At 42.9% G+C, this 27,677-nt stretch overlaps 1 protein-coding gene across 2 annotated transcripts in view; it reads right to left on the reverse strand.

Annotated features, from left to right (window-relative positions):
• The window catches only part of LOC134354669 (uncharacterized protein C1orf21-like), a 215,466-nt gene extending 188,312 nt beyond the window's left edge, over nt 1-27,154 (reverse strand). The window contains exon 1 of one of the 2 annotated variants that reach the window (XM_063063764.1): nt 26,911-27,154. The gene's annotated coding sequence lies outside the window, so the exon portion shown is untranslated. Of the gene's footprint in view, nt 1-26,810; nt 26,858-26,910 lie in introns of those variants that run through there. The other variant, XM_063063765.1, reaches the window with a different exon arrangement.
• Between the last annotated feature and the right edge of the window lie 523 nt (nt 27,155-27,677).

A 27,677-nucleotide genomic window follows, 5' to 3' on the forward strand; every position in this document is an offset into this window, starting at 1 on the left:
AATCCCCGATGACATGCGTCACGAGTAAAGCCCTCCCCATCACTGAGCACAACGATCTCAAACGCTGTCGCAGGAAAGCAGCATCGATCGTCAGGGACTCCCATCACCCAGGACATGCTCCCTTCTTGCTGCTATCATCAGGAACATGGTACAGGAAACTCAGGACTCACACCACCAGGTTCAGGGTCGGTTCCTACCCTTTAACCATCAGGCTCTTGAAGCAAAGGGGATAACTTCACTTGCCCCATCAGTGAAATGTTCTCACAACATATGGACTCACTTTCAAGGACTCAATATATGCTCTCAATATTTATTGTTTATTTATTATTACTTTATTTTCCTACTTGCAGTTTGTTGTCTTTTGCACACTAGCTGATTGCCCAAGTTGGTGCAGTCCTTCGTTTGTTCTGCTATGGTTATTATTCTAAGGATTTATTGAGTATGCCTGCAAGACAATGAACCTCAGGGTTGTACATGGTGACATTTTTTAACTTTATGTATTTACTATATAGCATGAAATAGGTCCTTCTAGCCCTTCAAGCCACACAGCCTAGCAATATCCCAATTTAACCCTCGCCTAATCACGGGACAATTGACAATGTCCAACTAACCTACCAACCGGTACGTCTTTGGACTGGGGGAGGAAACCCGAGCACCTGAAGGAAACCACACAGTCACGGGGAGAGTGTACAAACTCCTTACAAGCAGCAGCACGAGTTAAACTCAGGTCATCCACACTGTAAAGCTTTGTGCTAACCATATGCTACCGTGCCACCCATATAAGTAACTTGGTATAAACTTACTTTGAATGCCTAACTGTTAGGTTTTTAGATGCAAAGTAGTCACCAGGGACAATACCATAGTAGTCTCCTGTCACGTTGAGAACTCCTGGCTGGTGTGCCCAAGGGCAGCAGTGAGGTAATGGAAGGTGGCACACAAGGCTATCAGAGGAGTCTGCAGTGGAGACGAAGGACTTCAAGTCACTTGTAAACATCGTAGAGCTCATCTCCTTACAGGCAAGCTTTGTTTGAAGCTCGCATCCTTCCTTAAATACATGAATATTTCCTCTCGAACACTGAAGCCATGACATCACAGGTATTGTACACTGACTGGCGCCCTGTGCATGAAAACACACACAACTCAACTTGCCAAATTTGCTCAGACATTAGGTTAGGCAACTTGCATAAAGTAAATGCAACTTTTAATGCTACACAAATGACAATATTAACCCTAAACATCAGCCACCTCATCAACCAGAGAGGAACTCACCACCTGGGGTCCACAGCCCCTTGCTTTACGGTATTGGTCCTTGGCTTAAAAAAGGTTGAGAACCCGTATTAAGAAATGGGAAGTAACCGTGTTGTGAAGATGCGGGAATCTATTGGTATTGATTTAGTATTGTCAAGTGCACTGAAATACAGTGAAAAGCTTGTCTTGCAGAGTGTTCATACAGAACAAATTATTACAGAGTGCATTGAGGTAGAACAATAACAATGCAGAATAAAAAATGTAACAGCTAAAGATGAAAAGCACAATAATAGAGCACTCAGAAAACAATACAGGTTGAAACTCTCTACTCTGGTACCCCTGGGACCAAACGAGTGCCAGATTACAGAAAGTCCAGACATTGAAATTAACCCAAAATCCCCTTTGAGGTAAACACTGCCTAATCTCTGTTTGCCAATTCACTGCATATTAACTGCTATTTCATAAAGGTAGAATACAGTACAAAGCTTACAACTGAAAGTACTGTACTTTCCTTTGTATTTAATGCTGTTAAAACAGATAGAAACATAGAAAATCTACAGCACAATACAGGCCCTTCAGCCCACAAAGCTGGGCTGAACATGTCCTGACCTGAGAAATTACCTAGGGTTACCCATAATCCTCTATTTTTCTGAGCTCCATGTACCTATCCAGGAGTCTCTTAAAAGATCCTATTGTATCTGCCTCCACCACTGTCGCCAGCAGCCCATTCCGTGCACTCACCCCACTCTCTGTGTAAAAAACTTCCCCCTACTTCCAAGCACCTTAAAACTGTGCCCTCTTGTGCTAGCCATTTCAGTCCTGGGAAAAAGCCTCTGACTATCCAAATGATCAATGCCTTTCATCATCTTATACACCTCTGTCAGATCACCTCTCATCCTCCGTCGCTCCAAGGAGAAAAGGCCAAGTTCACCTATCCAGGCTCCCCAATCCAGGCAACATCCTTATAAATCTCCTCTGCACCCTTTCTATGGTTTCCACATCCTTCCTGTAGTGAGGCGACCAGAACTGAGCACAGTACTCCAAGTGGAGTCTGACCTTGGTCCTAAACAGCTGCAACATTACTTCTCGGCTCCTAAACTCAATCCCACGATTGATGAAAGCCAATGCACGTATGCTTTCTTAACCACAAAGTCAACCTGCGCAGCAACTTTGATTGTCCTACGGACTCGGACCCCAAGATCCCTCTGATCCTCCACACTGCCATATATAATACAATAATGATTAAGAGAAAATGCATATAAACGAAGTTAGTCCTGACAAAGGGTCTCGGCCTGAAACGTCGACTGCACCTCTTCCTAGAGATGCTGCCTGGCCTGCTGCGTTCACCAGCAACTTTGATGTGTGTTGTATAAACAAAGCTGCTGGCTTGATGCCTCAAATACAGCTGCCCTGCAAACGAAGGTACCCAATTCAAATCATGTCGGGTCACAGGAGTTGTTGGACCAGAGTGGAGAACTTCAGCCTGCAATTGGATTGGAAAATTCAGCTGAGTTCTTTACTTACCAGAAATTATAAAGGAGTGCCATTTTGGGTATATCCGGACTCTGAGATGGTCTTTGGTTACATGGCCCAAGAGAGATGACTAAATAAAGTTCAAGGGCGTAGTTTTGAGGCAATTCTACTGCCGAAGTTTGGGGACTGGTTAAAAGAAAGACAGGTCTACCTCACAAACTTAGGATTAAGAGACTGATCAGAGGCCGGTGTAGAGACCAGTGTTGGAAACACACTTTTCGCAATCTATAGCGATTAATCAGGCACAGTATATCTAACTTTGCATACCATACAAAGCTCAGACTGTAGACTGTGAGGGAGATACAGGAAGGCTAGATGACTGAGCAAAGACATGGCAGATAAAGAAAACTGTGAGCTTAAAAAAATGTTGGAGGAACTCAGCAGGCCAGGCAGCATCTATGGAAAAGGCTAAGCAGTTGATGCTTCAGGGCGAGACCCTTCATCAAGTTTGTCCTTTTCTGTTGAGTTCTTCCAACATTTTGTGTGTGTTGTCTGGATCTTCAGCATCTGCAGATTCTTCTCATGCTTTAAGTTAAATACCAGTAAACAATTAAGGAATCAGGAGTACATCACTCTTTATTGCAAAAAAATTGGAGTACAGGAAATATGCTTCAATTATGTAAAGCCTGCTGAGACTACATCTGGAAGTTCATGTGCGGGTTTACAGAAGGTATACACTTGCAATAGAGAGAATATTCCGAAGGTCCATCATTCTGATCCCTGGGAGGGAAAGAGAGTGACTCAAAAGAGTATGCAGACTGGACCCGTACTCAGCAGAGTTTAGAGGAACAAGCGGTGCTCTTGCTCCAAAGTACAAAATTCAGACTGGGCTTGATGGAGTAGGCAGATACTCCTAGATAGGCGTATTTAGGAGGAATTGCGATCTCAAAATAAAAGAGGCGAGAAGTTTTTTCATTCAGTGTAGTGAAGATTTGCAATATTCTACTGTTGGGTATGTAGACCTAATCTGTGTAATATATTCAAGGCAGAGTTTGATAGATTTTTAAATATCAAGGGAATGAAGGACGTGGGACTGGTGCAAGAAAGAGGCACATAGAGAAAGCAAATTCAGTCATGATCCTACTGACAGGAGGGAGGCTGACGACCTCTGCCAGCTTGCATTTGTTAGGTGTACAAATGCAAGCTAACAGTCCTCATAGTTCAGTGAGTCACTAGACAGCAGGAAGTACTAGAGTTAAGAATAAACAGTATCTGTGAAGCATCTTATCACATCTCTCCACAACATTGGCAAGCACTACTTTTAATTGTGGCAGATGATACAAGAATCATGGTGGCATCTTGCATGGCAGATTGAGGGAGGAAAAAAAACGGGGGGAAGGGCAAGGGCTGAAAGAGGGGGAGGGGAAGGGGAGTGGATTCTGTTTAATTGGGACAATTTGAACCAGTACATTTTGGCCCAATTAAACCGCTGCCGCAATTAGCCAGATTGTCTTGGAAGAAGGTTAAAAAAGGTATATAAAAAATACAAACTAATTAACAATTTATGTATTTATATAAAATAAAGAACAAATTTAAACACTACCAATACTACCGCAGTATTATAAAACTTTTTTATGTTCTTAATAGTTATAAACGGAGGAATTCATTCAGTGTATGCAGGCATGTGATTTAGATTGACTGTAAATAAACAAAATTAGTGCAGATAATGGACTACCTTCAAACAATGCTTCAGACAATTGCATACTCCAAGTTTTCATTTTCATTGTAACATTCAAGGTAATTGTTGATACCTTCAAATTCTTCAAAGTTCCTAACTTGAAGTAGTAAAATTGTTGCATTTTCACTCCCAGTTATCTCTGGCATCTCCAAGTCTGAATGCTTAAAACTGCAGTGAGCAAAACGGTTCTGAATTGTCTTACTGCACATTTCTCTCCAACTATCAGTGACAAAAATCACTGCTTTTTGAACACAAACACAAGTGACATTATTTAAAAGCTGTTCACTTGAAGCATGGTATAGTGTCTGTCGGCCACACAACTGCAAGTGACTGACGCTAGCTGGAACCAGTTCGGCAACAGTCTCCTGCCCCAATTAAGCAGGATAGTGTCCCAAATAACCAAAGGGTATCCCGGCAGTTTTCTCGATTAGTTTTTGTTCTTTAAGAGTTGTCCCGAATAAGAGGTCATCCCAATTAACCAACGGGCTGATTAACCAGAATCCACAGTATTTTCCATTGCCGTGTTCTCCACTGTGATGTAGCAAATGCAAAAGTCCACATTCAAATGCTAGACACACTATTTTCCAACTTGATAGATGCTTTCTTTTAAAACTCCTACTTATTAGGAACCCATTCTCCACATTGCCCCAGTCTCCCACTGAGCAGAAAAGCAACTAGATAGAATGAGTGGAACACAGCAGTGACAAATGCAAAACAACTGTTTCCATAACTGAATGTTTCTTTCATTTAAGGCCATCTGTGGTCATTTCAAAGCAACTTTTCGTGACTGCAACATTCTAACAGCAGCATCTGAAGCTCAGCATTTATCCAGCAGAAGCCTCTTTCAGTTGACTTGGTTCAAAAATTATGAATCATCTGTGCACTACAGTAATCCTACTGGAATGCACTTCTAATTGATAAAAGTAAGTCTTCTCCCTCCCCCCCCCCAAATTCATAATTATTACATGAGACTATAACAATGAAAGCAGCTGCAAACACCAAGCTTAAGCAAGGAGGTCACTAACTTATATTTAAAACTCCAATGACACAAGGGATATAAAAAAAAATACCAACAAGTGAAAGCATAACCACTCACAATAAAAACAGCTGAAAAGAATGATTCTTGTTTTCCAAAGTTCTTGCCTCCATCCTATCAGCCTGAAACATCGACTGCACCTCTACCTACAGATGCTGCCTGGCCTGCTGCGTTCACCAGCAACTTTGATGTGTGTTGCTTGAATTTCCAGCATCTGCAGAATTCCTGTTGTTTGAGCTTCATCTCTTCTTTGAGCAGGATATTTTCAGTAGCCATGCAGATAGTGGTATATTTTTCTGATGAGAAGGTTAAACAGCCTGTACCCAGATGCCAGAGCGCAAATTTCATGTTGTGCCCTCAGCCAATATTTATTCTTGAACTCACATCATTGAGGAGAATTATCTGCTGACACATCTCAGTACTGCTGCTTCTGGAACTTCTTCACCAGGCAAACATACTTCTGGCAATTTCAATATTATTAGACTTGTACTTCATTGGCTTTGATACTTTGGCGAGGTCCTGTGGTGTGCTTCACTCATTCAAGCTGCTGTCCCCACAGGCTTCAAATCAGGCACCATCACCCCAGTGCCAAAGAACTCTATACTTTCAAAACTAAACAACTATCGTCCAGTGCCACTGACACCAATCATCATGAAGAGCTTTGAACAGCTGGTAATGGTACACGTCAAAACTCCATTCCTGCCACAGTGGTCCTTACTGACAGGAGCACTCTACCACAGATGCTATAGTATCTGTCATTCACCTGGCCCTGAGACATCTAAAAAACAAAGATACTTATGCCAGAATGCTTTTTCTGAATTTCAATTTGGCATTCAACACCGTTGTCCAACAGACCTCGGTGAACAAACTTCTAGTCCTCAGTCTAAATACAGCACTGTACAACTGGGTGTTGGACTTCCTAGCTAACAGACTTCTGATAGTCAGGTCAGATCACAACTGCTCTTCTCTCCACATCATTCTCAATGTATCCCAGGGATGTGTGATGAGCCACTGCCATACATTGTACTCACACATGAACCGCATGGCCAATCAACTGAGTATTCACATTGTCAAGTTCACCAAAGACAAAAGTGCTGGGGGATCATCACTAACAATGATGAGTCGACCTATAAAGAGGAGGTAGAAGAGTCTGAGGCCTGGTGCCAAGCAAATAGCCTCTTGCTCAATGTCAACAACACAAAGAAGATGGTTATTGGTTTCAGGAGAATTCGCACCACTCACACGCCTCTTTATATTAGCAGCATAGCAGTGGAAACTCTGCAGTTTCACAGTGGACACTGCACTACAGCAGACAGGAAGGCCTAACAATGGGTAGTCAAAACTGCCGCCAAGGACATACATGCAGAAAGGTACCAGAAGGAGGCTAATAACATCATGAAGGATCCCACCCATCCTGCTCATGGACTGTTTGTCCCACTCCCATCAGAGAGAAGGCTACATAGCATCCACAGCGGGACCAGCACACTCAGAAACAGTTACTTTCCCCAAGCAGCAAGTCTGATCAACACTTCCCATTCCTCCACATCTTCCAACCACCAGTTTCTGTTGGTCACCTTACGTATAGACGTTCCTGTGCCTAGCTTCACTTTGTGGACATACAGTCAATGTATATAAGCCACCTTATGTATTTATAGGTTTTTATTAATGTGTTCTTTACCTTATTGATTTTTTGCCGCATTGTACTTGAAGTAATAATTATCTTGTTCTCCTTTATACTTGTGTACTGGAAATGACAATCTTGAATCTTAGAAAGCACTGATTCTTTCCTGCTGCCTCCATAAACCAACTGACAGCCCCATTTTTCAGCTGAACAGTACAGAGGCATTTTGGCATTGAAGTTCAAAACTCCCCGATAGTCCCACAAGTGGAAAGGTGGCAGATGGCATAGTTATCGTCATTAGTTGAGGCACTGAGTTCAGGAGTCATTAAGTTATATTGCAGCTTTAAAAAAATTCTCATTAGGCAGCATCTGAGTTATTACATTCAATTCTGTGACTCCACTCAAAGAAGAATGTGGCGACCTTAGAGAAGGTGCAGGAGAGGTTTAGCAGGACACTGCCTGGATTAGAGAGAATGTACTATAATGAGAGTTTGAGCTTCTTTTTTGGAGCAGCAGAGGGTGAAGGGAGACGTGACAGGACATCATAAAGGCACAGATATAGTAGACAGCTGGCATCTTTAGCACTGGATTGAAATATCTTATACTAAAGGGCATATATATAGAAATGTGTTGGACAGTAATATCATGAAGGATCACGCACAACCTGCTCATGGACTGTTTGTCCCACTCCCAGAGAAGAGGCTACACAACATCCGCACCAGGAACAATAGATAGGGAAATAAAGTCTCCCAAGCCGTCAAGCTGACAAACACCTCGACCCATTAACCCATCCCACCAACACTACACACACATAACCTAGCATCACTTTACGTACATACTGTCTATGTGCATAACGGTTACTGAACGGTATGTTTATAGGATTGCTTTTATATTTATCTTGAGGGTTTTATTTGGACTTTTATTGTGTTCTTTATGCTTTAAATTTCCTGGTTCGGAAATTGCACCATCCCAGATCGCAAGACCCTGCAGTGGATAGTGAGGTCAGCTGAGAAGATCATTGGAGTCTCTCTTCCCGCCATCACAGACATTTACACCACACGCTGCATCCACAAAGCAAACAGCATTATGAAGGACCCCATGCACCCCTCATATAAACTCTTCTCCCTCCTGCCATCTGGAAAAAGGTACCGAAGCATTCGGGCTCTCACGACCAGACTATGTAACAGTTTCTTCCCCCAAGCCATCAGACTCCTCAATACCCAGAGCCTGGACTGACACCAGCCTACTGCCCTCTACTGTGCCTATTGTCTTGTTTATTATTTATTATTATTTATTGTAGTGCCTGCACTGTTTTGTGCACTTTATGCAGTCCTGGATAGGTCTGTAGTCTAGTGTAGTTTTTGTGTTTTTTCTTACATAGTTCAGGGTAGTTTATGTATTGTGTCATGTAGCACCATGGTCCTGGAAAATGTTGCCTCATTTTTATTTTGTGCTGTACCAGCAGTTATGGTTGAAATGACAATAAAAAGTGACTTGACTTGACTTGACTTATTGTGTTTTTGTACTACATCAGATCCTTTACACTCATGAACTGAAGAAAAACGATAAACAATCTTGAATGCATTTCAGGTGAAAGGAGGGTAGGATTTCAAAACAGGTTGTGCAGGGCATGTTGATTTATTTCTTTTAAACAAAGAGAACGTGGGTGCCAGAAAAGTGCCAGGGTGGGGGTGAAGGCAAATTCAGAACAGATGTTTACGTGGCTCTGAGATACGGACCATAGACAATCAAAAGAAATTAGTTTAATGAAACATTATTTGCGTAGTTAGTCTGACATGGTGTGCCAAGAGTCTGCTCCTGTATTGTACTGATCTATATTCTACAGGAGACCCTGACAGGTTACAGTAGCATTGTAGTGAACGACTAAACCAGAAACCAGCTAGGATCGTCATGTGAAGGCAGAAGTTCAAATCTACAATGGTAGCCAGAAAATTTAGTACTCAGTTAATAGGGACCATGGAGTTACCTAACTCTAATAAACTCCAATCTGTGGCAACACACACACAAAGTGCTGGAGGAACTCAGCAGGCCAGGCAGCATCTATGGAAAAGAGTAAACAGTCGACGTTTCGGGCCGAGACCATTCATCAGGATGGAAAGAAAGACGGGAAGTCTGAGTTATAAGGTGAGGGGAGGGGAGGAAGAGATACAAGGTGATAGGTGACAGGTGACATGTTCCCAGGATTTGGGCATTTTGTGTGTGTTGTTGCGGATTCTCATGTTTCTGAAACTCCCATCCGTGTTCATTCAAATCCAATAAAGGGCATTCACTGTACTGACACAGCCTTGCTTTTATTCAACTCCAGCCCTACAACAAAGGCATTAAATCTCACAGACAGCATGGGATCAGACTCTTTGGCCGAGTCCTCACCATCTCTATCAGTCTCATTCTCTCTACATTCTAGCAACAGAACCCGCTAGATTCTACCACTTACTACACACCAGGAGCAACTTGCTCCGGTCCTTTAGCTTTGGGATGCAGGAGGAAATCGAAACACCCAGAGGAAAGCCACAGAGACTGCAGACTACACAGAGAAGACAGAGGTCAGGATTGTACCTAGATTTCTGGCCCTGTGAGACAGCGGCTCTTCCAGCTGTGCCGAAGTGTGGCCTATACCACGCTCTGAGATGTAATTGCAGTTCACTCATTTCAAGGGCCAAAGCCAAATGGTCTGCTTCTGCTGACCTTAGTAGCAATGACTCCTTTGTGAACCAAGCAGAAGAAACTGAAGGCTGCAAGGAATCACTGCTGCCCTGGTTCCGATGCTACCAGGAGTGCACAAATATAGACTGGCCATCAGGAGCAGAATCAGAATTCAAGTCTATTAGCACTAATGTATGCTGTGAAATTTGTTGTTTTGCAGCAGCAGTAAAGTGCAATATATAAAAGTGACTCTAGATAAATAAACAGTGCTAAATAAGAGCATAATAGCGAGGTGGTACTCATGCACCATTCTGAAATTTGTTGGCAGAGGGAAGCTATTCTTAAAACATTAAGTGTGCATCTTCAGGCTCCTGAATCTCCGTGATGAGAATGGGCATGTCCTGGATGACAAGGGTCCTTAATGATGGATGCCACCTTCTTGAGGTATCGCCATCCAAAGATGTTCTCAATGATGGGAAGGCTAGTGTCCATCATGGAACTGGCCTCTGCAGCTTTTTCCCATCCGGTGCATTGGTGCCTCCATAGCAGGTGGTGATGCAATTGATGCAACCAGTTAGAATACTGTCAACAGTACATGCATAGGAACTTGCTGGTCTTTGGTGATATACCGAAAGTCAAGGTTACAAAGTATATTTATTATCAATGTTGTACAGTTTCCAACCCTGAGATTTGTCTTCCCACAGGGATTTACAAACACCATACACATTACAAACACCATTTAAAGTAAAATTCTACTCAAGGACCAAACATCCAACGCCTGAAAAAAAAAAGAACAAATTGTGCAAAAAATAAGAAGCGAGCAAATAACACATACATTAAACATCAAACCGCAGAGTCCCTGAAGGAGAGTCCACATCCACAAGCCGTCGAGGTGAGTGAAGGCAGTCCAGAAGCTGATAGCCACAAGCCAGGGCCACGGAGTCAGCCAGTTCGTTCCTCAGGCTCTTAATGAAATATAGTCACTAGGATGCCTTCTTTGTAATTACATCAGTGGCATGGTACCAGGATCGATCTTCAGAGACATTGACAAAATTTGAGATGCTCATCCTTTCTGCTCATCCCCCACATGAGCCATCTGTTGTCGGCCCCCAACCAACACATATTCCACTCTTCCCTCTTACCACTCCTCACAGTCTCCCGCCCTGCTCTCATGACTATATCCCTTCCCCACACGAAACCACCACGGTGGGCTTCAAAGCTGAACAGGTGAGAAGACAGCTGAAACGTCTCAACCCAAGCAAGGCTGCAGGACCGGATGGTATCAGTACCAGGGTGCTCAAAGCCTGTGCCCCTCAGCTATGTGGAGTACTTCACCATGTATTCAACCTGAGCCTGAGGCTCCGGAGGGTTCCTGTACCTTGGAAGACGTCCTGCCTCGTCCCTGTGCCGAAGACGCCGCACCCCAGTGGCCTCAATGACTACAGACCGGTGGCACTGACCTCCCACATCTTGAAGACCCTGGACAGACTTGTTCTGGAGCTGCTCCGGCCTATGGTCAGGCCACACTTAGATCCCCTCCAGTTCGCCTACCAGCCCCGACTAGGAATTGAGGATGCCATCGTCTACCTGCTGAACCGTGTCTACGCCCACCTGAACAAGCCAGCGAGCACTGTGAAGGTCATGGTTTTTGACTACTCCAGTGCATTCAACACCATCCGCCCTGCTCTGCTGGGGGAGAAGCTGACAGCGATGCAGGTGGATGCTTTCCTGGTAGCATGCATTCTTGATTACCTGACTGGCAGACCACAGTATTTGTGCTTGCAACACTGTGTGTCCGACAGAGTGATCATCAACACTGGGGCTCCACAGGGGACTGTCTTGTCTTCACCATTTACACCTCGGACTTCAACTACTGCACAGAGTCTTGTCATCTTCAGAAGTTTTCGGATGGCTCTGCCATAGTTGGATGCATCAGCAAGGGAGATGAGGCTGAGTACAGGGCTACAGTAGGAAACTTTGTCACATGGTGTGAGCAGAATTATCTGCAGCTTAATGTGAAAAAGACTAAGGAGCTGGTGGTAGACCTGAGGAGAGCTAAGGTAACGGTGACCCCTGTTTCCATCCAGGGGGTCAGTGTGGACATGGTGAAGGATTACAAATACCTGGGGATACAAATTGACAATAAACTGGACTGGTCAAAGAACAGTGAGGCTGTCTACAAGAAGGGTCAGAGCCGTCTCTATTTCCTGAGGAGACTGAGGTCCTTTAACATCTGCCGGACAATGCTGAGGATGTTCTACGAGTCTGTGGTGGCCAGTGCTATCTTGTTTGCTGTTGTGTGCTGGGGCAGCAGGCTGAGGGCAGCAGACACCAACAGAATCAACAAACTCATTCGTAAGGCCAGTGATGTTGTGGGGATGGAACTGAACTCTCTCACAGTGGTGTCTGAAAAGAGGATGCTGTCTAAGTTGCATGCCATCTTGGTCAATGTCTCCCATCCACTACATAATGTACTGGGTGGGCACAGGAGTACATTCAGCCAGAGACTCATTCCACCGAGATGCAACACAAGAGCGTCATAGGAAGTCATTCCTGCCTGTGGCCATCAAACTTTACAGCTCCTCCCTTGGAGGGTCAGACACCCTGAGCCAATAGGCTGGTCCTGGACTTATTTCATAATTTACTGGCATAATTTACATATTACTATTTAACTATTTATGGTTCTATTACTATTTATTATTTATGGTGCAACTGTAACAAAAACCAATTTCCCCCGGGATCAATAAAGTATGACTATGACTATTATAACTTTCTACTGCTGACCCCTCCATGAGGACAGGTGCGTGTTCCCTCGACTTACCCTTCCTGAAGTCCACAATCAATTCCTTCGTTTTACTGACATTGGTCTTGTTGCAACAGCACTCAATCAGCCAACCTCACTCCTATAAGTCTCCAAGTCACCATCTGAGATTGCGCCAACAGCTGTGTCACTGATGAATTTATAGATTGAAGCTATGACCACTCTATTCCAGTTGCTCAGATTTACTGCTGCCTGTTTACCGAGATCTAGTTATCTCGCACTCAACAATCCAGTTCTGTTTATCTCATTAATAATCTAGGTAATACATTTGTCCCACCATGTCACTGAGTAGCTACTTCGTCTATTTAAAAACAAAAATTGCCTGAACAAGCTTTTGAGAACTCATCCTTGAATCACCAGCGATACTTTAAATACAGTAGTGACAACTCCTTGACCTGTTGGCACGGCTCCCTCTTTCAGCACAGGATTAATCAGTCTTTCTCCATGCTGAGCATTGGCGGAGAAATGCAGGACTTATTCACATGCTGGCAAGAATCCAATCTCAGCCACGCTCGCGGAAAGAAAACAAAGCCTCAGAGAGACTGCCCTGCAAGGCTCGCAGACTTTATAGACAAACACAGGTTGGCATTGTCCGCTAGCATCTTGCCCTGTCACAGGTACTTTTTCAAACCAAGGCCCCATCTACATTCCCAATTGGGGAAGAAAAGACACACTGTAGTATTTGCAATATGCTGGGAAAAGTAACCCACCCAACCACCATTAAAATGCATCTGAACCTGTTCTACACCAGTTTGTTTCATACAAGTTTGCTGCTACTTTTGTCCATAACAGTCTTCAAAAGGCATTCACAAGGTCCTGCAGCCCTTCAGACAATCTCAGGACTTTCAAAGTAACAACAGAAGTCCAAGTTCTTGTACCATCCTTCACACACAAAAAAAGCAATTCAAACCTCCCCCCCGCCGACCACCCCCAACTCATTTAGAAAGTCTCAGAGACCCTTATGGCAACAAAGCTTTTTCGACAAATAGTCACTGGTACAATTGGGTCACCTCTAGATTATTAACAATGGGGTTTGCCAGTTTCCTTGACTTCAGGAACTGACCAAGTATGCATCAAGAGGGATTCACACCAAGAAACAATTAATGCAAAATAAAAGAAATGTAGCACGTGGAGTACTGTGCTCAGTTGTGGTCACCACACTACAGGAAGAATGTGGAAGCCATAGAAAGGGTGCAGAGGAGATTTACAAGGATGTTGTTTGGATTGGGGAGCATGCCTTATGAAAACAGGTTGAGTGAACTCAGCCTTTTCTCCTTGAAGCGACGAAGGATGAGAGGTGACTTGATAGAGGAGTATAAGATGATGAGAGGCATTGATCATGTGGATAGTCAGAGGCTTTTTCCCAGGGCTGAAATGGTTGCCACAAGAGGACACAGGTTTAAGGTGCTGGGGAGTAGGTACAGAGGAGATGTCGGGGTAAGTTGTTTTTTTAAAAAACACAGGCAGAGAGTGGTGAGTGCGTGGAATGGGCTGCTGGCAACGGTGGTGGAGGCAGATAAGATAGGGTCTTTTAAGAAACATTTAGATAGGTACATGGAGCTTAGTAATATAGAGGGCTATAGGTAAGCCTAGTAATTTCTAAGGTAGGGACATGTGCGGCACAACTTTGTGGGTCGAAGGGCCTGTATTGTGCTGTAGGTTTTCTATGTTTCTATGTTCTTGTGTGCTTGCTTCACATATTGAGGAATGTCAGTACCATTTCCTGGTGTCCTTCTTTGTCATCACTCTCCAATTGGTAACCTAACTGAACCAAGCAATCGAGCTGGCCAAAAACCACCCATGACTAACATGACAAACCAGTTTTCAAAATCCCACTGCTTCCTGAAGAAAGGCACTCAGGTAATCTGAGTAACATGTGGCAAATCCAACAACACACCTGAACACAGCATGTTGCGTGGGAGGACAAAACAAAAATGTCAGCAATTCACAAGCGATGTTTCCTTTAGAAATTATTGTTCTCACCTGAAGATCATACATTTACAGGGGAAGAAGTCTAAATGGGAATGCAGAAAATGAATGTTTAGTGACACGCTGCACTTCACAGTTGTATGTGCTTGAAGCATGTTGTCAACCAGCTGCACGTAGCTTGGTGCTCTGTAGTTGTCAAGGAAATTGTCAACAACATCCTTGAATGCTTTCCATGTGATTTTCTCCAGTCCCACTAGAAGTTCTCGAATTGCTTGTCATTGATGACAGGTTTGATTTGTGGACCAACAAAATTGGAGTTAATTTTAACAAAATTTACTTGGAGTACTGTGTCCAGTTCTGGTCACCTCACCACAGGAAGGATGTGGAAGCATGGGAAAAAGTACAGAGAAGATTTACCAGGATGCTGCCTGGTTTAGAGAGTATGCATTATGATCAGAGATTAAGGGAGCTAGGGCTTTACTCTTTGGAGAGGAGACATGATAGAGGTGTACAAGATAATAAGAGGAATAGATAGAGTGGATAGCCAGCGCTTCTTCCGCAGGGCACCACTGCTCAATACAAGAGGACATGGCTTCAAGGTAAGGGGTGGCAAGTTGACGGGGGATATTAGAGGAAGGTTTTTTACTTAGAGAGTGGTTGGTGCGTGGAATGCACTGCCTGAGTCAGTGGTGGAGGCAGATACACTAGTGAAGTTTAAGAGACTACTAGACAGGTATATGGAGGAATTTAAGGTGGGGGCTTATATGGGAGGCAGTGTTTGAGGGTCGGCACAACATTGTGGGCCGAAGGGCCTGTACTGTGCTGTACTATTCTATGTTCTATGTTCTAAAATTGCCTTCCTTAATCTTGGCATCATTATTATTATGACTTGAATTATGAAGTGAAATAAAAATACATTCGATTTCAAAATAATGGTGCGTAATAGGGAAATTTCATAGTGATTTTCATCATCCAAAACCAAAAATCCATAAGATACACCCAGAAGTATTCAGGAAGCAACATCTTTGTAGTTCAGTGTAATCAGGAACAAACCAACAGAAACTACTCCTGCACATTTATCTAGCACAAACTTGCAAAATCATTTAACTTGTTTTGTAATTTTCCTTGAACATTGAAAGATCTAATTTTTTTTTACAGAATTCTGCAATAAAAAGATTGAACTACTGCAATATAAAAATAATTCTCAGTGGTTACCATCACAACCACAGGATACCCCAAAATATTGCACAGTTATTACTTAGTGTAACCATTGATGTAATTTGCTGGCACAGCAAAGGCCTAATAACAGAGGACAACCTGCTCTGGTGGAACTTCAAACTGCGTATTACAACAATCCTAACAGGCAGCAGGGGCCTCAGTCTAATGCAGGGATTCCCAACCTTTATCATGCCATGGACCCCTACCATTAACCAAGGGGTCCATGGACCCCAGGTTGGGAACATTCGGTCTAATGTCAAAGGAGGGAACTTTCATCAGTTGTATACCTTTTCAGAACCACGAGTGTATCAGCCTAGGTAGGTGCTTGGGTATCAGAGCCAAGAAAGAAGAAATGCTGTTCACCAAATCATGGCCAAAATGTAACCACAAGAATCTGATGCTCTCTGGTACAGGGCCCTCTTTCAAAAGTCCAGAACTATCAGGCACTTTAACTTGGACAGAGATGTTTTATACACACAGGGAAACGACTAATGTACAGTCTTCCTTCCAAAGGTGACAGCAGTACAGGAAATTAGTCTATGAAGCAAATGGAAACTTGTGGTCATCTTATTTCCATATGCACTTGGGAAAGATATTTTTGTCACTCGAAGTTATGTCTGTCCAAAAAAAAAAGGAAAATTGACTTTGGTGCCAATTGGCACTTATTTTTGGAGCAATTATTGAAAGTAAGAAACTTAGCATCTGTCACAGTCACCTCTTTGTAGCATTAGCTGGAAATTTCCACTTTCAGTGGAACCCTTGGTAATGAAAGAAACACCCACCAAATTAACAATATAGATCATTTTGACAGTTCATTTTGCACTGGCTGAACAAAGAACACAAGGAATGAAGGCTTTCATAAACAGAAAATCAAAAATTTACAACATTTCATTCAAAAGATTAGGAAAAATGAAAACCACACAAAACTAATTTGCCCAAGACTAGTGTGACAAATATAATTCTGGTGGTTAATCTACAGAATAGAAAATAAAGAATCACCTCTTCTTTAGTAAGCACAGAGTACCTTCCTCGGTAGTCTCTCCAATAATGAATCTATACAGATTATTTAATCAATAAATAAATAAATCTAAATCTCAACATGAAAGGGATGATATATTGAAATGGTCATGGGACAACAAATGTGAATGGAAAGTCAACTTAAAACAACAAACTGCTGGAGGAACTTAGCATGTAAATCACAAGTATAGAGGCAAAGGATTGGTTGACATTTCTGGTCAAAACTGAGAGCGCAGAGGGAAAATGGCTGGCATACAGATGTGAGAGGGAGGGGCGAGGTAAAGGTAGGAATAAATGGAACCAAAAAAGGGAGGGTGCCAGGAGAGGAAGGGATACAAAAAATGAACAAAGTTCAATAAAGGCCTGATGTTGATTTGTAGGCTACCAAGTGGACTATGAGGTATTATACTTCTGTTTACTCTTGGCCTCCTCTAACTCAGCAAGACCAAGCATTTACAAAGCACCAATGGTCCACTCATAATGCTGGCCTTGATTTCCAGTTACATTTTTTTCAACACTCCTTCCCATTTCCACACTGACTTGTCTGTCTTTGGTCTTCTCCCCCGCCACAGTGAGGCCAAACACAAATGAGAAAAGCAACCTCACATGCTGTTTAGACAGCCGACAACTCAATGGTATAAAGATTGAATTTTCCAGTTTAAGGTAACCCACACCCTTGGTGCTCCTTTCCCAGTCCACCTTTTTTTCTCTCTTCCTTTGTTCACTTTCTCCTATCCCTTTCTCGGCCCTTCATCCCCACTCACTGGCTCCACCAGCATTGGTACCTATCAGCCTCTGTCTCAGAAACATCAACCATCCCTTTGCCTCCACCGATGTTAGTCCGCCATCTTGGATGCAGCAGTGCAGCCTGATTATTTCACTATTCTCCGCAATGACAGGACAGCTAAGTCTTTTAAAGGCAAAGGAGATGGAGAAAGCTTTATGACCAATTCATCATGGTGCACAGTTCTGCTTATCCGACCTGGAACATCTAGTGGTCAAGTGCTGTCCATTTTATCTGCCAAGGTAGTTTTCCACCATCATCTTGATAGTGGGGTACATTCTACTTCAGACTAACGTCAGGCAAACACTGGAGGAACTGAGAAACAATCAGCAGTCATGAAACAGCGCACTGTGATGCTTATCCTATCATTGTGAAGGTTTTCAACCTGGTTAGCTCGAAGAAATCTCTGAACAATTACCACCAAAGTATCGCTTGTGGAATCAGAGGAGCCAACACACTGGACCACTGTTATACCACCATCAAGAACGCTTACCGTGCCATCCCTTGCCTGCACTTTGGAAAGTCTGATCATCTGGTTGTACTTCTACTCCCAGTGTATAGGCAGAGACTAAAGACTAAAGACCACAGCACCAGTGGTGAGGACCAAAATATGGTCAAGGGAGGTGGAATAGCACTTCCTTTGTGTCTGTGGGCCCGACAACATTCAGAGATTGATCTTTGAGTCTGAATGAATACGCCAGTTGTCACCGACTTCATCACCCCGTGTGGATGAGTGTGTGCCTTCAAGAACATACTAGACTTACCCAAACCAAGAGCCATGGATGAACCAGGAATGCTGAGGGCTACATCTGTGGCATTCAAGATTGGTGATCTAGAACTATATCAGAAGTCCAGGTATGACCTACAGAAGGCAATTTTAAGGGCGATAGAACAACTCTGATTAAAGTTAGTGAGGAATCGGATGCATGTCAGCTGTGGCAGGGTTTGCAGACAATTACAGGTCGACCTTCTATAATCCGGCACCACTGGGACCTGAGGAGTGCCGGATTAGTGAAAAAGCCGAATTACAGAAGGATCACATTAAGCAATAGCTAACCACCTCATCATACCTTTAAAATATCAAAGGATTCAAAGGTTCATTTAATGTCAGAGAAATCCTGAAATGCTTTTTCTTCACAACCATCTATGAAAACAGAGGAGTGCCCCAAAGAATGAATAACAGTTAAATATTAGAATGTTAGCAGCAGCGAGCAACAATCTCCCCTCCCCACCGGCAAAAAATAAAGCACACCCACTACCAGCACTCAAACGTGAGCTAAGCAATAGCAAAGACACAGACTTGCAGTTACCCCAAAGACTACATTGTTCACCCGATAGTTCGACATGCTGCAGGCTCTCTCTCTCCTAATAAAGGAGAAAGAGGTGACTCATGTAAATCAGTACAAGTTAGATAATAATGAAACAAATATTAAATGAGTAGCAAGTGAAATGTTAATAAAGTAATATACCGCACAGGAACAGACAAAATAAAGGATACAGGTAAATGTACAGGAATTAACTAATACAGAACAGTTGAGCACTTCCGCTTCTAAAGTGAGACGTTTAATATACCTTCAGGCAAAGTTACATGTCTGCAAGTGAGGGGTTGTCAGAAGCAGAAGTCAGAGAAAGGAGGACTTCTAGACGCCACGTTTCATGTGACCGCCAGGCGGCTGGGGATTCGGCGCTGGGCTCTTCCCTCTTCACTTGCAGTTAATGAGGAAAACCTCATTAGTTTCTTTTCCTCTTCTTAATAACATGCTTAAGTTCAGCGGGTCACCAGGTCTCATCTGAGGTCGTAGGCAGAAGAGAACGGAGCGCCGGTTGGGCGACACTGGAGGGTAGTGCGCGACTGCCGGTAGGCGGGCGAGAAGGTGGACCAACCCAGCGCACGCCACCTCTCCCGCCACTGGCAGGGGAGACGGGGCAGGTGCCGGGCGGTCGTGCCTCACGCAAATGATATTAATAAATGCTGGAAAACAAGCAGGAATCACCTGTCTATGCTTAGAAGAGGGCACCAACACGTGAACAGATCTACTGCAACCAAAACAATGCACAGCAGATTGGTACGGTGGCCAAGAAAATTTGAAATTACCGTTGCTCGGAAAATTTGAAAGCAGTGCGGATTATCGAAGGAACCGGATTACAGGTAGTCGGATTAGTGAAAGTCAACCTGTAATTCCTACAAAGCAAAACCTAACATCAAGAATGACAGAGATGCTTCTCTCCCAGATGAGCTCAATGTCTTTCATATGCACGCTTTGAAGGGGAGAATAAAACTACACCAATGCAAATCCCAGCAGCATCTGATGATCTCTGTCTTGGAGGCTGATGTGAGAACGCCTTTCAAGAGAGTGAACCCTCGCAAGGCGTTAGGCCTTGATGGTGTACTTGGTAGGTTCTGAAAACCTGTGCCAACCAACTGGCAGGAGTGGTCAAGGACAATCACACCACTGCCCAATAACAGGGTGAGCTGCCTCAACAACTATTGCCCAGTGATACTCACATCTACTATGATGATGCGCTTTGGGAGGTTGGTCATGGCTGTCATCAACTCCTACCCAAGCAAGGATCCGGACATGCTGCAATAGGCCTGCAACTGATGCAATCTCATTGACTCTCACTCAGCTTTGGATCAGAAGTAGATTAAATGTAATGCCTAATGTTAGTTCTATCAACTGCAGATGAATTAGAAATTGGGCACTGCATACAATAGGCCAATCTGATGTTCGCTGTCTTACATCAATTCTCTCACAGATCCCTACCTTGTATAGGCACCTTTTCTTCAGCAGAAAGAATGAGAGGTACAGGTAGCAGAAACCAATAGGGTTATAAAACAAATATAAAATAGAACATATTATAGATTGCTAGGCAAATATAGAAAATACTCTCGGAAAAGAAAGATTAGTTTCAGATTTTTGTCAATCAGTTATAGCACTGAGGATCAACACCTCCACGTATTTAAAATCTTGCAAAGGCCATGTACCTTGCTCTAATTATGTATAGGATATGTACTTTGTAATTATGTTTTAGTGGCCACAAATTACTTCAGTAACATTTCCCATTCAAAATTATGTCACCATTCATGCTCTCAAAAGGGAAGTTCCATTTGTGAGGGGACAAATGACAAACATAACTTTTTTGAATAATCAAATGGCAGAATGTAGGAGATTTAATTTATAAGCCGGTGAGAGTAAAAATAATGAAACTAAAAACAGACATCAAGAACATCTGATAAGCTTTTAACCTGGAGGTGGTAGGCAGGTGAGGAAATTGCAAGGTGAAGACCAAAATATCAACAAAGCACCATTCATATAGGAGCAAATCCCCTTAGATTGGGAAACAACCATTTTGCTTCATTATTAATAAAGAATAAGAGAAAAAATAAACAGAAAATTAAATGAGCTTTAGCATGAACTTTCAGAAAGTAAATCAATTCCTAGAAACTAAGAATGACAGCATATTAAAACATAGGTCAAAATCACTGGTATGGCGCTGGTAGCCTTGTGCCTGTGCATGGAATCTCCTGCATCTATTAACGGTGTCTACATATTTAAACAAATAGAGACTTTTAGGTGGATTTGTAAGGTTACACTGAACTCACCAAGACAACTTTTTGAAGATATCACCAGCATAGTTGATGAGGGTGCATCCATGGAGAGAATATTAATATGAACTTTCAGAAAATAAATCTATTCTCAGAAACTAAGAATGAAAGTATTTTAAAATAGAGGTCTAACTCACTGGTATGGAAGTTGTGATGAAGCACGAGAGTGTGGGGCATTAAAGAATGCACACGCCAGTTGGCTGTACGCACCACACTAAATTGGAACCGGCAGTTTTTCACATGACTCAGATGAAGAAACAGAATACAGCCTATCCAGGTTTGCTGGCAAAGCTGTATCAGACATGGATTTAGAGCAACTGGGAGCAGAAAGTGGCAATGACATTAATAGGTTCCAGCGTAATAGTGAAGACTGTATTTCTAAAGTATTTTAACCACCTTACATGCTGAAAGGTCTTGAGTTTGTAAAATAAATGCAATGGGTAAAGCAGGCCATGCAAGATTCCTCCAAAAAGATCGGGGCTTTCAATAAAAAAGGAACTAGATACAATGCTGAAAGTTTGGGGAACTACAGGCCATGGAAACTATAAGAAAGAGTGGAAGAGCAGAACAGAGGGGTTTGGGAACAAAATATATAATGTTGATGGTGAGAACAAAAAAAAAGGATAACAAAATAACTCTTTTTTAAACCAGATATGCTGGAGATAGAGATGGAAGGTACGTAACACATAAAAAGTTTTAGTTTGATGCTCTCTGGGGCACTGGACCCCAGGAAGAATATGTTGGCAGCCATGATACTCAGATAAAAAGATTTAAATAATGAATTATGATAAGCCAGCTTTCTGCTTCCTTTTACAATTTATCATAATAAGTTTACTCATTGCAACCTGCCCAGGTTTGCCAATAGAAAGACAGCTGGGAAAGTGACCTGCAACACAGGAGCCTACAAAGGGACAGGAGGTGGTTGTGAGGAGGCAAGCAGGGTACGATGTGAAGAAAGGTGAGTTTACTCACTTTGGTAGAAAGGAAAAAAAAACAATATTTGAAATGAAAAACTAGTAAACACCTGTGTAGGGAGAAATCTCAGTGTGATGATTCAGAGATACAGCAAGCAATAAGGTCTTTATTGCAAAGGGTATGGAGTACATATGAATGTTGCCATCATGGCCTAGAACATCAGCAAGTATAGAGATGAAGGACTATGCCAGCTCTGCTCTTCAAGGGAAGGTTGACATCTCTTGAAGACAGTGTGACAGGGTCATAGGACTGACTGGACAACCTCTCCTATGGCCATGCTTCTCGGGGTCCTATGGTCAATCAGAGATCGAAATGACAGCCATTAAAGGATTTGATCAAGACACACACTGCTGGAGGAACTCAGTAGGCCAGGCAGCAGCTATGGAGGGGAATAAACAGTTAATGTTTCTGCCCGAGACCCTTTATCAGTCCCTTCACCAAAACTTTGAATAATTAGTGTTAATTAGAATTAGGGCTAAGTTGTTCAGGGGTACTATCAAATAGCACAATGATTCAAAAAGAGGAACACAATGAATAGAAGCAGTGGGGCACCTCGGCCACTGGAATTTGTCCCACAATTCAATATGATTACAGCTGATTTGTCATAGGCCTAAATGCCTCGTCTGTGACAGTTTCCCCAGGCATCGCAATTCCTTGATCAAAAACATTGAGATGGAATCTAATAAATTTGTAAAAACTGAGGTAGAAATATTTTTGTGAGCTAAGTGTGTTGAGGTTTATTCCAGCAACAGAGCAAAAATGGAGTTAAGACATCACTGAGCCATGGTCCAGGGCAGACCAGACTCGAGGGGCTGAATGGCCAACTACTGTCACTAACCCCAGGTTTACTCATGAGCCAGATCTGCAGAGTGATTGTTGTGGAATCATTGCTGCCCTGTGGTGTATAGAAGGATCACAGTTGTTCACTAAGAATGAGTAAGATGTACCGTAACAAACAATAGTTACAAGATTTAAAGAGAAAACAGATACCAGAGTAAAGCAGTTTTAACAAAACAGTGTTATGACTCTAAATAGGGCAGAAAATAACCAAAGAAATAACATGAACAAAACACATGGAACAAAAGTAATTTTCTGCTATGTTGTCCTTATGTCAACTCCACATTCTGCAGGCATTGTGGATCATTTCCCAGATTCTGTGAAATCAGACAATGCACTGAGTTCAGCAGTCATGCAAACACATGCTCACACCATTACGTACATGTACACAATAGTCTTGCCTGCCAAGCTACCACAACAAGATGCTGCATCACCACACAGCTTGCTCGGGTGCCAGGACTGAATGTGGGCTGGACCTTTTCCTCTGGAAGGACAACCAAACCACCCCAACCTCGCAATACTTCACGGGTGCAGAGCTGATCCCTACCCAGCCTTTCTACTTGCAGCTGCTAGAGGAGGAGCAAAAGAGCAGGTTAAAGCTGCCGTGGAATCCCTTCCCATTTGTGTAGTAACAATGGTTGAAGTTTGAGGCAGGCCCAGGACACAACAAAAACAGCGTCAATCTGTTAGCGTTGTGGTTAGCGCAATGCTATTAAAGCGCCAGCAACCCAGGTTCACTTCCGCCGCTGTCTGTAGGAGCCTGCACGTCATTCCCGTGACCACGTGCGTTTCCTCCAGATGCTCCAGTCTTGGTTAGTAGGTTAATTGGTTACATGGGTATAATTGGATGGCGTGGACTCATTGGCTGGAACAGCTTGTTACCATGCTGTGTCTCTAAAAAAATTTAAATAGAAAGAGAGTACAAGGTGTCTAAAACGCCCCAGATCAGGAATTGTCAACCTGGGGTCCACGGACTCCTACTGGTCCATGGCATTAAAACGTTGGGAAACACTGCCCTAGATAGACATGGTCTAGTTCTTTTTTGATAAGCCTTCTGCTATTGATAAGAATCCAAAAGACTTTGCCAGAGACTAAGAGCTGATTCCTTACATGCTCCCAAAGGTTGGGTTATCCATTATAATCCTTATGGTGAGAGGTTGGGTTGGACTGATCCTCCAGAGTGCGGATGAGAGGCAGGTCCTCTGGAATAGGGTTAGGAAGGGAAATGATGCAGCCAGTTAGGATAACCTGTAGAAATTTGCAAGTGTGTTTAGTGACATACTAAATCTCCTCAAACTCATAATGAAATATAACCACAGTCATGCCTTCTTCATAGCTGCATCGAATGAGACGTTTGGTCCAGCACAGATTTTCAGGGATACTGACACCCAGGAACTTGAAATTGCTCACGCTTTCATTTCTGATCCCTCTGAGGATTGGTGTGTGTTCCCTTGTCCTACCCTTTCTGAACTCCACAATCAGTTCTTTGCTGCAACACCACTCAATCAGGTGATATATCTCACTCCTGTACGCCCTCTTGCCACCAGCTGAATAGTTGTATTGTCAGCAAATTTATAGAAGAGGAAACTGTGGTAAGCAGACAAGACAGAGGTGGGGGGACCAAGCTCAAGAATTATTTCGAAAAACCGGGCCATGTGCAACTATCTCAATGAGATCCTCCTGCACTGCAAATTGCCAAGGATCTGTGATGCTTGTTGCCATGGCAGCAATGACAAGCCCTGGCGCTTCAAATGGAAAAACACATTTCAGCACATAGGGGAATAAGCAGAAAGGAAGGCAAAGCTGAAGAGCTGGTATCCGAGCGCAAGCTGACAGACTGATTGCTGAATGGGAAAACAGGAAGAAAATAGTAGGGTACAACCACAGTGTCAGTCACTTTCCAGGCATGAATCGAGAATTCCTGGCTTGTCTAGTAAGAAAATAAAATCAGATGCTTTCATTCATTTATAAATTATGCATAATGTTAGCAATTTTGACTACTACAAGCTTGCAGGAATTGAACAGTTAAGGTGTTCTTCAGAACATAATTAAAGATCAAAATGAAAAAGGCTGCATGCAAGTTCTAAAACATTAGCCCAGAATGAAGCATTCTAAAGCCTCAACTATAAAAGTGAAGATCGTAGGCAGCAAGCTGGATCACGAGTCAACAAGTCACTGCGGGTTTTGAACAGCAGAAAAGCCAACATTATGGCTATTAAAAAGGTTAGACGAATAGAGAGCTCTTGAGCAGATAAGGGAACCAGCAACAAGAGCCAACAGAAAAGCCAGGTGTGTGGCCATCTCTCTCCATCACACATCAAGGACTCCAGGTTTGATCTGTAAACAAATTAACATTTGCCAAACAATTCTGTATCTATTAGGCCTGTAGGATTTTTCCCCCTATATGCATAACTGAAAACAACTGATTTTAACCTCAAAAATTCTAAAGATCCCCACACTCAGGAAAACAAAATATACTTTAACTACCCTTCGTAATTTCTCCAAGTCTCCAAAGAGATTTTAAGCAGAAACCATAAATCAACCCACAAACACACTGGTATGATGTATAAACGTTAAATTAATGAAGGAGATAGAATGCTGCAGCACAAGCAACAACGTGGATATTGTTAAATTGTCATAAAAACACAACTATGTATTAATAGGGGACCATTGTAAATACAACTGGGTGGGGGGAGACCGAGATTGGCAACAGCATGTTTTCTGTAACTCAGTAGTTTTCCCAGATCAGAACGTTTCCTGTCGGCCAACAATTGCAGATGAGCAGTGCAGTCCGTTGTGCGAGTTACATTATTAGCAGCTGCCGAATAATCAGCAAAACAGTTTCAAACATCACAAAAAAAAACTTGCCGGCGCATCTGATGCGTTGGTTATATTTACCCACACAATACATGGGAAAGATGATGTCATATATCTGGCCAGAACTTGCAATGAGCAAGGCACACATACCCAGTCACCAACTGAATTTGTTAGACCACCCCCCCCCCACACAACACTCCCTCAGGCGTATAGTAATTCTCATAAAGACCTACCTATACACATAAAGACCACATTCAACTGTAACTCACTCATCAATTTTTACAGTAGTTCGTGTTTCACCGAATGAAGATAGGGTTTCCCAACATCCTGGCATAAAATTGAGTAGAAATATGAAAAGAGGGTAGTGGAAATAATACGTTTTACGAATATTTACACGTGCATTTACCAATTTGTCCCCCCCCCCCGCCATCTCTGTAGATGTTAATTCGAGTTGGGTGTACCTCTCTTTCCATAGCTTTTTAGTCCGAGCCCCTGTAGTTTTCTGATTGTACATTCATTTTGCCAAGATTCTCACCAACTACAAGGCAATCAACTCCAAGAGGCCTGCGAAGGACTGACCCACAGGAAACCATTCTATATATTTTTAAAAATCATATTCTCCCACATAAACACAGCTTGAAAACGTTCTGACCTGTGCATTAACACAGTTAAAATCAAAGATTTATCTCTCAGCACACTTCCGAAGCTGTGCTAATGCTGCGTGCAAATAAGTCATTAACCAGGAATTTTTTTTCCCCTTTTGGAGCAAATAAACCATTTTCTCCTTTTTTCTTGCTGCAGCAGGAAACAGTTTTATTAAACAAAAAAAAATCACTGCAATTTAAAATAAATCATTTTGCGTGTTATTCAAGAAGATCTTTCGTCCGTGTTTAGAAGACGAATCCAAATTAGACCGAGGAAAGATTGGAGAATTCACAAAACCAGCGATAAAGTGTTGCAAATTAATTGTTGCGAATGCAACCAGACATTGAGAAGGAAATCTCAGCGCGAACGCCTTAACTCACCCAGCCCCTCGGCTGCAAAACGCACACGAGCCACCAGGACAAAGGAGTTTAATATTAAACACACACACACTCACACTCACCAAATAGAACGAACACTCACCGTTCACTGCTTTTATTCTTTTTGCAAGAGGGATCTGGGCAGAACTGCGGCAGTGTGGCAGAGAGGAGGAGGAGGAGGAGGAGGGGACAGGAAGAGGAAGAGGACGAGGCAGCTGAGAGCTGATGACTGGGTGCGGGTACAGGTCTGGGTGCCGGCCGTGAGCCGTCCCGGGCTGTGTCTCGTTCGCTTTGAGCCTGACTCACGGCAGCAGCGCCCGGCGGGCGGCAGACCAGCGCCAAAGCCGAGCAGTCGACAGCACAACCACCAATCACAGCGAGGGCAATGCCGTGCAACCATGGAGACAAAGCTAGAACTTACCGGAGCCCGCAACCAAATTAACATTTGCTCGGCTTAAAAAAAAATTAGAGGGGATAATATTCCAACAACCAGCATCACTTCAATTCCACCCCCATATCTTCCTTTCAGACAACAAGCAGGGCATGTTACATAATTTTTTGATACTGCTGGCTGCCAACAATGCAAATTTTTTAAAAAGCTGAAGGCTCCGTTTAGTGGAACAACGGCAGCCAAGATGAAACTCCTGGACTAATTGCAGTACTGTTTCCTCAAGATTCCCTTAATTGTGATTCTTTAGTGTGGCATTTATTTGATTGAAGAAAAAAAATGGTTTGACATTATAATTTCCATTTTGGTTGCAGTTATTTGTTCGTATGTACTATGGCATATACTGTACCCAATTGGTTTGTAGAATTCTTACACCACCATTGGTTTGCGTTAGTTGCCTCAGCTTACCAAACTAGCAGATA

Source organism: Mobula hypostoma, chromosome 12 (genome assembly GCF_963921235.1).
Source record: "Mobula hypostoma chromosome 12, sMobHyp1.1, whole genome shotgun sequence".
Lineage (NCBI taxonomy): Eukaryota > Metazoa > Chordata > Chondrichthyes > Myliobatiformes > Myliobatidae > Mobula > Mobula hypostoma.